This window comes from Strigops habroptila, chromosome 6 (assembly GCF_004027225.2).
Source record: "Strigops habroptila isolate Jane chromosome 6, bStrHab1.2.pri, whole genome shotgun sequence".
NCBI classification, from domain to species: domain Eukaryota; kingdom Metazoa; phylum Chordata; class Aves; order Psittaciformes; family Psittacidae; genus Strigops; species Strigops habroptila.
The window spans coordinates 70,239,589-70,252,149 of record NC_044282.2 but is presented as its reverse complement, the minus strand read 5'-3'; the positions used below and the strand labels follow the sequence as shown (position 1 = coordinate 70,252,149).

General features: G+C 47.7%; 1 protein-coding gene across 2 annotated transcripts in view; it reads right to left on the bottom strand.

Annotated features, from left to right (window-relative positions):
* Positions 1-12,561, bottom strand: part of PAK5 (p21 (RAC1) activated kinase 5) — a 178,017-nt gene that overhangs the window by 96,566 nt on the left and 68,890 nt on the right. The window contains exon 1 of one of the 2 annotated variants that reach the window (XM_030490257.1): positions 9,760-9,778. The exons of the other annotated variant lie outside the window; for it this stretch is intronic. The gene's annotated coding sequence lies outside the window, so the exon portion shown is untranslated. Of the gene's footprint in view, positions 1-9,759; positions 9,779-12,561 lie in introns of those variants that run through there. 2 annotated transcript variants of the gene reach the window in all.

Genomic DNA, 12,561 nt, shown 5'->3' with positions numbered 1-12,561 from the left:
AAGAACAGTAGGCTCCAGTGAGGAAGCATCCAGTTGTTCCTAAGGAAAATAATTCAAAACTACAAATGAAGAGCAAGATTAATTTAAATAATCAGTTTTGTGTTTTCTGCTAGCTGATTTAAATCATGATGAGAATTGTTTATTAAAGCCCCTCATTTGAATCAGTGCCCCTTAATGAGAGTGCATGCCTACGAACATAAGCCCATAACAGCAATAAAAGACTTCAACAGAAGGAATAGGTTTCACAAGAATACATCCAAGGCTGGAAGAACATCATCCTTGCTTTGGAAAAGAAATACATTTCACCAAGCTAAGCCATTTTCCTCCTCTAAGCTCTTAACCCTGTCAAAAATATCAGGAATAGGGCAGCAAGTCATAGAATATTCACAGCCGCATTATGTGAGTATGACTGAACTTGTGATCCTTTTCACTAACTGTTGGAGAGGAAGATGAAGTATTGCTGGAATAATTTAAAAGATGGGTTTGAATTCCCTAAATATTGCAGATGAATGTCTTGTCCTGCTATTCATCTCCCTCTTGAGGGCTGCGAGCTGTTGGAGGTGGAGGATGGCTGGAGGATGCTGGGTGCCACCCCAAGCACCACAGTGTTCCCGTGCAGCCCATGGACTCTTTCCAAAATGCTGCTTAAGGACAACATCTGCAGTACCAGAGCAGTTCTCTCATAACTACACCTTAAATCTCCTCTAAACTGAAGATGGCTTTGTCTTCCTTATCAGTCAAAATCTGAGCATGAAAGCATTCTTAATGAATTTATAGCAAATGTAGAAAGCTGCATTTCACTGAGAGTTGTACATGTATCATCAGCCTCTTCAGGTATTTACATGTCCAGCATCCACTGAAACAAGCTCTTCCCTGTGGTTCTATAATCCACATCCCTTCCTAGTCCTCTTGACTAGAGGGAATTTGGGATTGCTCCTGGCAGAGCGCATCAGTACAACCTCATGGCCTCTGCCTCTATTTGCAAGTGCGACACTAACCTCTATTTCCGTGCTGGCTGGTGCTCCTCCTGCACTCCGAGCTCCGGGGCTCAAGTTGTGAGTCTCCAAGGTAGATTTCCGCTCTTTCTGGAAGTGTACCATGGGATGAAAGCTTGAAGACATGACCTTCACTGCACTAAGATTGGTCACCAGAAGACAACAGAAGGAACAGGTACTAAACCATATAAAGGTAGTTTTAAAGTTATTGTATGTTTTCGAGGCATGATTTCTGTTATGCCTGGTATTGCTTCTGCCAATATCCTACTGTTCAATGGTCAAAAGATACACAAAAATCTACAACTAGGGATTTTCCTTACAGATTTGCACACACTTATCCTCACACACCCACCATTGCTGCCCTTTGAGGGCAGCAGCGGGCCCTAATCCTGCAACGCAGAGCATGAGATGCCCTGTGGTTGCATCCTCCCAGGATGCTGGTTGCAGGATATCACCAGGATAAACCCTGGGACGTTCAGGGGCTTCAGTCCTGGAACATGCCCTGAGCGTGGTCCTGGTCTGACCAAAATGACGGTGGTAGTGGGGCTATATCAGGCTCCAATCCCTATTGCCACCTGCTGGGGTGCAGAGCCCTCAGGTCCCAGCATCTGCACTCAGGAGCCCTGCTGTGTCTTGTCACTGGGTGCTGAGCAGATACTGTTTCAGGAACTTCTTGGTCTCGATGATAAAGCTACAGATCATCAGATCTAAAGTCCCAAGAACACACTTCTTTACCCCTTTTCTTCCCCCAGCATTTTGCAAGAGCAATATCACACCTTTGCATCACGCTGCCCTGCAAATCCGCTTCCAAAAGACTGCCTTGTTTCTTCAAAGAGCATTTCCAGTTCTTAGCAAGATCTCCCAGAGCCCTTGACTTTGCAGCTGGCAAAGTTTACAACATGTTTACAATACCCTGCATAATTTGGCTATGAGATAATGTGTAGTATAGTCCTTCAGTGGTGCACAGTGGGAGAAGAACAAGTGAAAAAACAAAAGAAGGTGATACAAAGCCAAGAAAAACAGATGGTAGCGAGCTCTCCAAGGGGCAAGAATGAATAAATAACTGCAGATATTCCTTTTTGTGAGGAAAAATATATTGTCAAATCAATAACACAGATTTTAGGAAATGCAAACTAGATGAAATGTGCATTTTTTCAGTATTAAACCATGGCACTTCATCAAGGCCAACGGATGGTCTGTACTGCACGTGTTTGTCTAAATGAAACAGAGAGAAGCAGGAATAGCATTGATCTGAAAAGTTGCTGTTTGACCTCAAGGTGAAATTTCATATTTCCTGGGAAGTTCTGCTATAAATAAGAAGCCAAATTGGTCAGGAGTCAGTCAGGGTGCCCCAGCAGTTTCCATGCTGTTTAGCAGTGTTCTCCCTTTAGCAATATAAGTCAGGGCTTAAATGTTAGAGAACAGAACTTCTCGATTCTTACAGAAACTTTGTTGTGCCTGCTATTCGGGCTGCAGGAAACTATTTACTTAACACTGTGCACGCTTCTAAAATGATTAATCGAGACCCTTTCTCTTTTTTGACCACATCAGGTCAAGCTAGAGGGTGAACAAAAAAAAGAGATGCTTGAAAATAGCCAAGTATACAAATAGTGTATTCCAGCAGAAGATTCTTTCGCCTCTTTTTAAGTCCGCCAGAGGAAGCCAAGCAACATATGGGATGCATGAAAGTTGCTCTCTGCAAATCTGTCAATCTGCTTTAGCGATGCTGTGCATCAGCCCCAGCTCTGCTATTAGCGCAGGCCTCCCAGCGCAGGGGCTGCCAACTGGCCCGCACTCAGCTCCTCACCATGAGACAAACCATCTCCTGCTACACTGATCTATGGGCCCAGAGAGCAAAAACCCGCCAGGCATCAAAGCCCATGTGCTCTCACTCTGTAGCCATGGTGCAAAAACAACCTCTGCAGCATCAGCAATGCTTGTTTGGTCACCCAGTGGTGGTGGTGCTGCAGCCTCTGGTAGCGTGCGATCACCTCCACACAATGGCTGTGGATGAGGGCTCAAGCCTTCCAAGCTGGGTCCTCTGGGCTATGCCTGGGGATGGTGGGTATAGGGACTAACACAGATGAACCCTGTGATTGTGAGATCTCCTGGTGAAACCCCCTGAGGGGTTACGTCTGCTCCAGCCCTTTGGGTAGAGGCAGCCACAACCCCAAAGCAGAGAATAAGCAACTGTTAGATCCCAAGTCCCAGCGCACCACCATACAACAGCGCTTTGAAAGTATTGGTCCTTATCCACACATGTGAGATGGAGAGGCTCCATCTTCATTTCTGTTTCAGAAGATCAGGGTTGGCTGACTGTAAAACTTAACTGCCTTTTCCCAGCATGCCAATAAATCAAAGTGCTGGGGGTACTTCTTGGAAGCCAGAAGCCAACCGAAGTGATGGGAAGGAAGAGTCACCTCTTCATCTTACCGCTTTTCCGGAGGCAGCAAATGCTCGCTTAAGCCCACAACAGTGATAACATTTTCATCCAAGCTCTGTTTTCTGTTCTGCCCATGCATATTTGAAGAGCAAAGTCACTGCTACTGCCTTGGTTTTATCTCTTTCTGCTGAAAGCAGAACCTGAGCTTCTCAAAACCAGGTACTCCTAAGTTCTGGCACTGATTGCTTTTGCTATGTAAAGGGAACCTCTCGCAGAATTATAGAACCATAGAATGGTTTGGGTTGGAAAGGATCTTAAGACCATCTAGTTCCAACTCCCTGCCATGGGCAGGGACACCTCACACTAGACCTTGTCACCCAAGGCTCTGTCCAGCCTGGCCTTGAACACTGCCAGGGATGGAGCATTTGCCACTTCTCTGGGCAACCTGTTCCAGTGCCTCACCACCCTCACAGTAAGGAACTTCTTCCTTAGATCTAACCTGAACTTCCCCTGTTTCAGTTTGAACCCATCACCCCTTGTCCTACCGCTGCACTCCCTGATGAACAGTCCCTCTCCAGCATCCTTGTAGCCCCCTTCAGACACTGGAAGCTGCTCTGAAGTCTCCACGCAGCTTCTCTTCTCCAGGCTGAACAGTCCTTCTTACACAGCCACGGCAAGCCTCCTGGCTTCCAGAAGCCCCTGCTCCCCACCCAGCAGGTACCAAGCACTCCTCCCTCTAAAAGCAGCTCCAAAAGAACTCAGAATGTGCTCAGGGACTGACCCAGAAGGTACAGCAGCACAGTCGGGTTCGTACGTCTGTGTGAGCTGCCACGAAGTCGTCATGGTCAGAGATGGCTCCTTCCGACACTGGGCATTACAAAGGGACACGAGCTGTCAGAAGAGGCCATTGCCGGGAACAGCTCCAGCCCCAAGCTGCAAACTAAAGGACTTGCTTTTGTTAGAGCATATGGCCAAATCCTGAGTCCTACACGTGTTTTAATGCCAGGAGTGACTATTAGTTTGGCATCCTATGTGGCAAAGCAGCCAGCAGGAGTTTTGCCCAACGAAGAGGGGTGAAGGCAGAATGTTCACCCCACTGCCTTTTGGCTTGTCTGCCTTTCCTGGCCACCATCGTGTCCCTGGATTAGTCCACCTCTTGCCATTCTTTGCTCTCACCAGCCCCTTCATCTGGGAGAACATGTTTCTGTACCTGACCCTTATATTGCAGGCTACAAGAGATTGCATTGAAAGTGCTTTGTAACCCAAAGCATTTGCCAATTAGAAACAATTCTTTGCAGCAAATTCTAGGTGGGCTGATATTGTAATGTAATGCAATCACCTAGCAGAGTATTTTTTCTATAGCTCCTTTACAAGTATTAGTACCTGGCCTATATTCTCTCTCTCATACTTAAGCCTTCAAAATTACACCGATCAGAGCAACCTGCATTTATATACTGATGTGCTCCTGCATTCCAGAGATTTGCCAAGTGCTAAATATAAGGTTCCTCACTATAGTAAAAAATCAAATTCAAATTCCAGCTGCCTCTCTGCTAATATGCAGCAGAGGTTTAGTAGTACAAAGCTGTGTTTATAGAATCAGACACAGAAGGTGATTAAATTAAACAAAAGGGGAATTGGTACAAGCCTGAAATGAATTTGCTGAAGACACCAGCGTTCATCTCCCTCCTGTCAGACAGAGCCACCTCGTGAGCTTTAGCGATCAGAGCAAACAGGGTGGCAGCTTTGCCAATGCTGCCCTCCCCTTATTCCCCCACAGCTAAAATCAGCTTCAGCCTGTGCTGAGCAGGGTGGGGGGACTGCAGGATGCTCAAAACAGTGTGGCAGGTTCAGAGAGACCCCTCCATGTGGGCTGTGACCCATCTGCTCCCCTCAGTGGGATGCTCTCCAGTAGAGCAGGCACCCGCTGGGACCTGTAGAACAACTCTTGGGCTTGTCTTGGTGGTCTGTTTTCAAAGCAAAGGATTGTCCACTTTCCGGGAAGAGCACTGATTTGATCAAGATGGAAAAGCCAGGAAGGTGCCTGCAGTCAGCAGGGTGCATTGGCGAGATCTGGAGTGCAGGAACACATCCCAGGGACACACAGGCGGTTACTTCCTTGGCAATGCTAATCTGGCTCTTCTAAAGCAGCACTAAAATTCCCCATGTAAAAAAAAAATCCTCACTATGACTATAACAAGAGAGATGAGGGGATTTAAAGCATATGGCAGCAATAAAAAGTTGTTCTTCATATCTCTGCCACTCTTCCCCATTAGCTGTTATTCTTGGGCATTATCTCCTCTGGGCACCCCGTATGCTACAGCGGCCACATGCAAGAGATGGAAAACAACCCGCTGCAAACAAGGTTTTCTCTTGGCTATTCCCTACATAGGCACAGGTTTGCCAAGACACCTTGTTCTCTCCCTGCAGCCCTTCTGCTGGTACCATCCTGGGTCTCCTCTGAGCACAGATGGAGCATAGCACCAGGCTGTGGGCTGTTCTTGTCTTGCTAACGTCAGCCGACCTGATTTAGAAACCAGACTGAGACCACTGCTCCTTTTCAGTATGGGTACAAACCAGTGCTGGTCCTCAGAGACTTGCACACAGTCAATTTTCAACCACAGAAAGGATTTTCACCCTCCAAGAGGCTTAGGTTAACATAGCTCCTTGGCAGCATTTAAACTGAAAGGATAAATTGTAGGAGCAGGCATCCCAGAGCAGTGGCACAGCCTCTAGGAAGAAAGCCACTATCCAAATCCCATTCGATCAACATGGACCAGGAGGGAGGGGAAATAGGCTGACAACCCTCAGCCCTGCAGGTCTGCCCACGTGGAGCATGGGGCACCTTGGCCCAGTTGCATCTGAGCACGGGAGTGGGTGTCCTGCTGATGGAGCATCTTCTGCCAGAGGGTACCTGGGACGTTCCTTGGCCGTGCTCCATGGGTAGGTGCATCCACAGTGTTTCAGAGTCCCCCGAGACTGGGCACTGATGGCACACTAACAGAAATCACCCTCTGCATCAGTGTGGCTGAGCAGCTGCAACGGTGGGCGATGAGGAAACATCAACCCTCAGCTCAGCATGGAATGGCAAAGGGAGAATTCAAGCACCAGACCTTGAGAGAAATTTATGTAACTCCTTTTGGAATCAGGCAATGAATGCCTTAAAGGATCTGGGATGAAACACTTTGTCCAGTGCAAAGTCACTGGAAATTATCAGACAATCAGGATAGCTCCCTACCCTCCTGCAGTCTGTTTCAGCGACACAAGCAAAAGTGCATCGTGCTCTTGGCAGTGCTGATATTCCATAGCTTTCCTTTCCACTGTGCTGTTTATATGCACTTCACCAGTGACCTCTCTCTCAGAGGATGGATTCATGCAGAAATAGGAGAAGGCTTTAAACTGAACCATCCCCAGCCAGGAGAGAGCATCATGTGGAGGGCAAAGACCTGCAAGAGGAGAATCCGGAGCATCTGAAAACTGAAAGGAAAGGCCTATAGAAAGGGGTCAGATTTGGCTGTAGGAGATGATCATATGGGACTTGAAAGCCAAGGTGGCCGATGAGCCGCACTTGCAAGGCTGGGGTAGAGCAGCACCAGCCCTGTCACAGGGCAGCATGCAGAGGGGTGGTTCAACGCTGCCCAAAGGGAACTTGTAAAGAATGCAGCCAAGAAGGCAACGTGCAGCAGGGTCCTAAGCTCCAGTTCCCAAGCCCAAGGTGGGTTGGCTGGTGCTTGCTCATCTCTGCTAAGCTCAGCACCCAGCTTGGCTGCTCTGGGGAGCACCGAGCACGGCACTATCCTTCCTCTTGCCTATGGAGGATACAAAAAAGGACACAAAGTTTGCTGCCATAAAATCCTGTCTGAATAAACAATGCAGCTTTAAACTCGAAATGGTGGGGAGCTGATCCTCACTGGGTTTGAGGCAAGTGCCTCCTCCCAGATAAATGCACACACACCGCCAAGCTCATGTGCTGCTGCGGCAATACCTGAGGCCTGTTGGAAAAGCATATGGTTCATTTCTCCTCCAGGATCTCCCAGGTAAAATATGCCTGAGCTGGGATAAATGCTTCACTTGTACTACATCTGTGCAGAATCCCCTGGTTTAGGGATTGGGTTTCAAATAAAGAAACAAGAAAGAAGTCACACCTTGCTGAAAAGGCTGGGTTTGGCATACTTGGGGAAATGCAGAGCATGGTCCTACTCCTTAACAGCACGAGATACAGTAAGCGAAAGTGAGGGTAACACTGCCAAAACCTTTGGTTTCAAGGTGTTATAGAATCATAGAGTCAACTATGAAGGAAAAGACCTTTAAGATCATCAAGACAAATCATTACCTCAGCTTTGCAAAGCCACCACTAACCCGTGTCACTGAGGGCCTCATCTACACGGTGTGTGAACACTTCCAGGGACAGTGACTCCAGCACTGCCCTGGGCAGCCTGTTCCAATGCCTGAGCACCCTCTGGGGAAGGAATTGTTCCTCAGCTCCATCTAAACCTCCCCTGGTGCAGCTTGACGCTGTTTCCTCTTGTCCTGTCACTTGTTACTGGGGCCACCTCCCCATCTGGCAACTCAGCACCACCCGGCCACTCATGCTGAGGGATGGGGGAAGAGAATCAGAAAAGTGAGAAAACTCGTGGGTTGAGATAAAGACAGTTTAATGGGACAGAAAACAATAGTAATGATGATAATAACAATAAACTATAAATAATAGTAGAATTGGAATATACAAAACAAGTGGTGCACAATGCAATTGCTCACCACTCACCAACCAATACCCAGTCAGTTCCCAAGCAGCAGCCCCTGGCCAGCTTTTCCCCCAGTTTATATACTGAGCATGAGATTGTACGGTCTGGAATATCCCTTGGGTCGGTCAGGATCAGCTGTCCCAGCTGTGTCCCCTCCCAGCAACTTGTGCTCCCCCAAACTACTCACAGTGGGGCGTAAGGAGCTGACAAGTCCTTGACTTAGTATAAACGTGACTGAGCAGCAACTAAAACCATCAGTGGTTATCAACATCATTCTCATACTAAATCCAAAACACAGCACTGTACCAGCCACTAGGGAGAAAATCAACTCCATCCCAGCCCAAACCAGGACACAAGGCTTCCCACCCAACCAAGGCAGTATCCGTGGGTTTCCTAGCACACTGAAGGTGATACCTTCTGGGCAGCATGGGGAAGGCATTACACCAGCTAGGTTCTGTGGACTGACGAGCATCTCCTACTTTTCTTTTTCAAGCTAAAGAATGGCTCAGCCTGTTATGGCAGGAGCAATATTAAAAGCACTTACGAAAACCCAAACAACCCTTTCCCCATTACCTGTCACCTGCCCCAGCCATGTTTGACACGTTTCTCACTGGAACCACCCATGACTCCAGTATGGAAATGCTCTTTTTAGCGTTGTCCTTTCTGTGGATTTTGTGTTTTCAAGTGCCCAAGTACATCTAAGACACAAGGGAAAAGGAGCTGCAAACAAGGGTGAGGACCAAGCTTCAGGCTCCCCAGTTGATGCTAATCCATTTGGCTGTGATTACTCTCCCCAGGATCTTTAAATCCAGGCTTTGAGGATTAAGGAGTCCCCCCTTCCCAAATGAGGGAATCCTTCCTTAATCCGCTCCTGCTGGCACAACACCACCAGGGAAAACCCAATGTTTTCACGGGAGCATGGTCCTGTCTCTTTGTGTTTCAAGGCCTTTGGGAACACCACGTCCAACTGTCCGTGGCTCGAGAGTCCTTCAGCATCACATCAGACTTTGGTTACAGATCACACCTTACAGCCCAAACCTCTTCCATCCTCCATTCAGTGCTGTCACAGAGTTATCGTGGGTCTCTGCCCCAGGTACAAGCATATATAAGCCCTTCTCAGCCACACTCCAGTCATCCAGTGCCCCACTGCTTTTCCATCCCTGCTTGCAAGAACCCTCTTTTTACTGTGGGTGCTTTTGTGGGTGACCTGTGTGCTCCGACACCAGCCACACTCTGAGCACCATCCACAGCAAGGAGCACGTCATGGTCCCCAGTCCCCACCTTGGCTCATCCACAGGCCCTTGCTCATTCATCCCAACTTTCCACTCCATTTTTGGGTTGACAGCCCTCTGCTAGCCCTGGTTTGTGGAACAGCTGATGGAGGAAAGGATAATCAATAGTTCATCATCCTCAAACTGGGAATTCACTCCCCCAGCTCCCAGGATCACTTGGCTCCAAGAAAATCAGTTTCTGTAAGTAAAAAGTTAACAAATAAAGTCCAAGACCAATATAAGACTGTTTACAACCTACAGAAGACTTATTTACACAGCAGAAAACCCCTAACGCTTCATAGATCTAAAACCTCAAGAGAAACAACCTGTCTTCCAACATCAGCAATAAAAGCATCCTGAAATATAACCTGATTCCATCATTTTGGGATCTGACTCGTGCGGGCTGGACACGACGCTGCACTTTTGCTGTCTCAGGAGCTCCCTCCAGCGTGGCAAGAGGCGGCTCGGGCTCATCTGGCTCTCCTGGACTCACATCCACAGCAGATTTAGCCACTGCCCTTCACAACCCGATGGTGTTCCGGGTGCCGAAGGCAGAGGAGGGCTTGGAGGATACCCCGGTTCCCCCTGCTCACGGTGATTTAAGCCCCTGGTTAGCAGTGTGAGCACAGCCCCGGGGCAGAGCACCTCCATCTCTCTGATTTATACCCTCTTCATCTGCTGCCACAAGGATGATTTTTCTTTCTAATCCGTTTTCGCCCTGGCGTGCTCCAGCTTAGCATGAGCTTTGCTGGGGGAAGGGAGCTTTGATTTGATTTGTGCTGGAGCCAGGAACAAAGAGGCAGAAAGCGATCGCTCTTCCCCACTGCTCAAAGCCCAAGTGGGGAAGGGATCACAGCTCCAGCCGACTTTCCCCCCGGCCTTTCCCCTTTATTTTCCAGAGGCTTTGCCCAGCTCTATTTGCACGTGGCACTAACAAGCATTGGGAGGCAGCAGCATTGCTTTAAGCTTTGGATTGCTGCTCACAAAAGGAAATGTTCATCACAACAGGCTCATTGTCATGGCAACGAGTGATCCCCTTCTTATAAGGGTACCACTGCTGGAGAGGCGATGCGCGACGTGGTTTATCCCGAGGGATTCAGCCCCATTGAGGGCAGGTATGCGGCAGCCTGTAGTGCCAGGCAGAGGGGAGTAACAGGACAGGCAGGTTCCCTAAGGAGCATCTCTAGGGCAGGATGTCTCCAGCATGCCACAGACTCAAAGAGATAGAATGGCTGAAGCTTTGCTAGCTCTGACATCAGTGCCCAGCAAAGGGGGGATGATGGCAGTTACAGCTTTGGATAATCCCAGGTAATACCTGCTGCCTTTAAAGGGATACTTGGAATGATAATATTTATCTCTGAATTACAGTTTTGTCTAGCCCCTGCTGCCCAAGCATAGTAATGCTGCATCAATTGTAAACCCTGTGCTAGGATGTATTAGCAGTGCCAGCAAATTGACACATTTTCTCTTCAGTCAACAGTGGAGAACCAAGACAGGGCCGATTTATAGAATCACAGAATGGTTTGGGCTGGAAAGGACCTTAAGGTCATCCAATTCCAACCCCCTGCCACGGGCAGGGACACCTCACACTAGAGCAGGTTGCTCCAAGCCCCTGTGTCCAACTTGGCCTTGAACACTGCCAGGGATGGAGCATTCACAGCTTCCTTGGGCAGCCTATTCTAGCGCCTTGGTTCGTTACCTTGCACAGAAAGTCTCTGTAGGGGTTGCAGGCTGCAAAGACACAATTTTACAAAGGTGAAATTCTGGAAAGCTCAAACATTTCTGACCACTAAGGTGAAGAGGCCATTTGCTAGGACATTTTTCCGCCTGCTGTGATGACAATAAGCAAGCAAACATGATTATCACCTTCTCCAGCAAGTGCTTCTCCACCTTGCCACATGCCGAGGCATTCATCAGAGAAACGTGGACCTTGATAGCCATGAGATGGGAGTGTGAAAAGCTTTACAGAGGAGTTTGAGTCACCAGCAATGCTCAAGAGAACCCTGAAGTGCATCTCTTAAGGATGCTGGTGGAATTACTTATTAGTGCTTCAGTACCTGGAGGACTCGTCTCTGCAAAGCACAGGGTGACAGGGGTGCAGTTCTGCTGATTTACAGTGCCCTGTAGTCCTGGAAGAGCTCATGCAGAGGAAAGTGATCATACAGAGAATGCACAGACAGAAATCCTTGCTCCTGGGAGCTTCCAGCTCAGAATTTGGGTCATTTTCATGAGGAAGCCAGACAAGAACCTAGAAGCAAATTGGGAGCAAATGCTACAGCAATGTTCTGCCTGGAAAACACTATTAATATATGAAAACACAAATACCCCTGGCAATACCAAATATTAAATGGAATCAGTCACAATTTAAATTCTACTATGGTCAGCTTCAAATGAGCCCTCTGGAGAACATAAAGGAAGAGGCATCTACTTCCCAATTTAGTTTTCTTGGCAATGATAGTCAATTTTTCCTGCTGGAGCAGGATCCCCCATTCCCAGCACTGCTCAAGCCCAGCAGTCAGCAGGTAAGAGCCAAGGTGACAAATTCTGAATGAATTAGAGAAAAGCCATCGTTTGCCATAGGTGCTGCATCGATTTTTGGATGGCAACAGCTCACCTGCCCCAAAAATAGACCCCAAAAATCCTTTTCTTTTGGAAAAACCACTCAAAATTAACATGTCCTCTTCTTAAGTGGGCAGGCTGCTGTGTCTGCTCTTCATTGTGGAGATCCTTGCAATGCCACTTCTATGCCAACACTGGGAAAGGAAGAGCCACATATACTGCTCTTGGCTTGTTTTCTATCACAACATGTATCATCAAACAAGCGCTGAAGTGCTGCCCATTTCACACAGAGTTATTGCCTGTAGTAAGAGTTCATTAACTGCAAATAAGAGCCCCACACAGTAGAAGCAATAGAGGGTCCCTGCAATTAAAAATTCAGTGCATGCCCATTGATTTACACACAGTATCACAAAATAATTAGGCTGGTGCAACACTGCTAAGTCTCTGTGAATTTAATATCCCAGAAATCATTTAAAGTCTTCCTGGTTTTACCTGCTTTGGGAAATGGTGTGTTTCTCCTGTGATTCAGTGCTAATTCAATGAAACCCAGTGAGGTATGTACTGCCTGCTAAACACAAGTACTGCATGCTAAATACAAGGGGGGTTTTCTG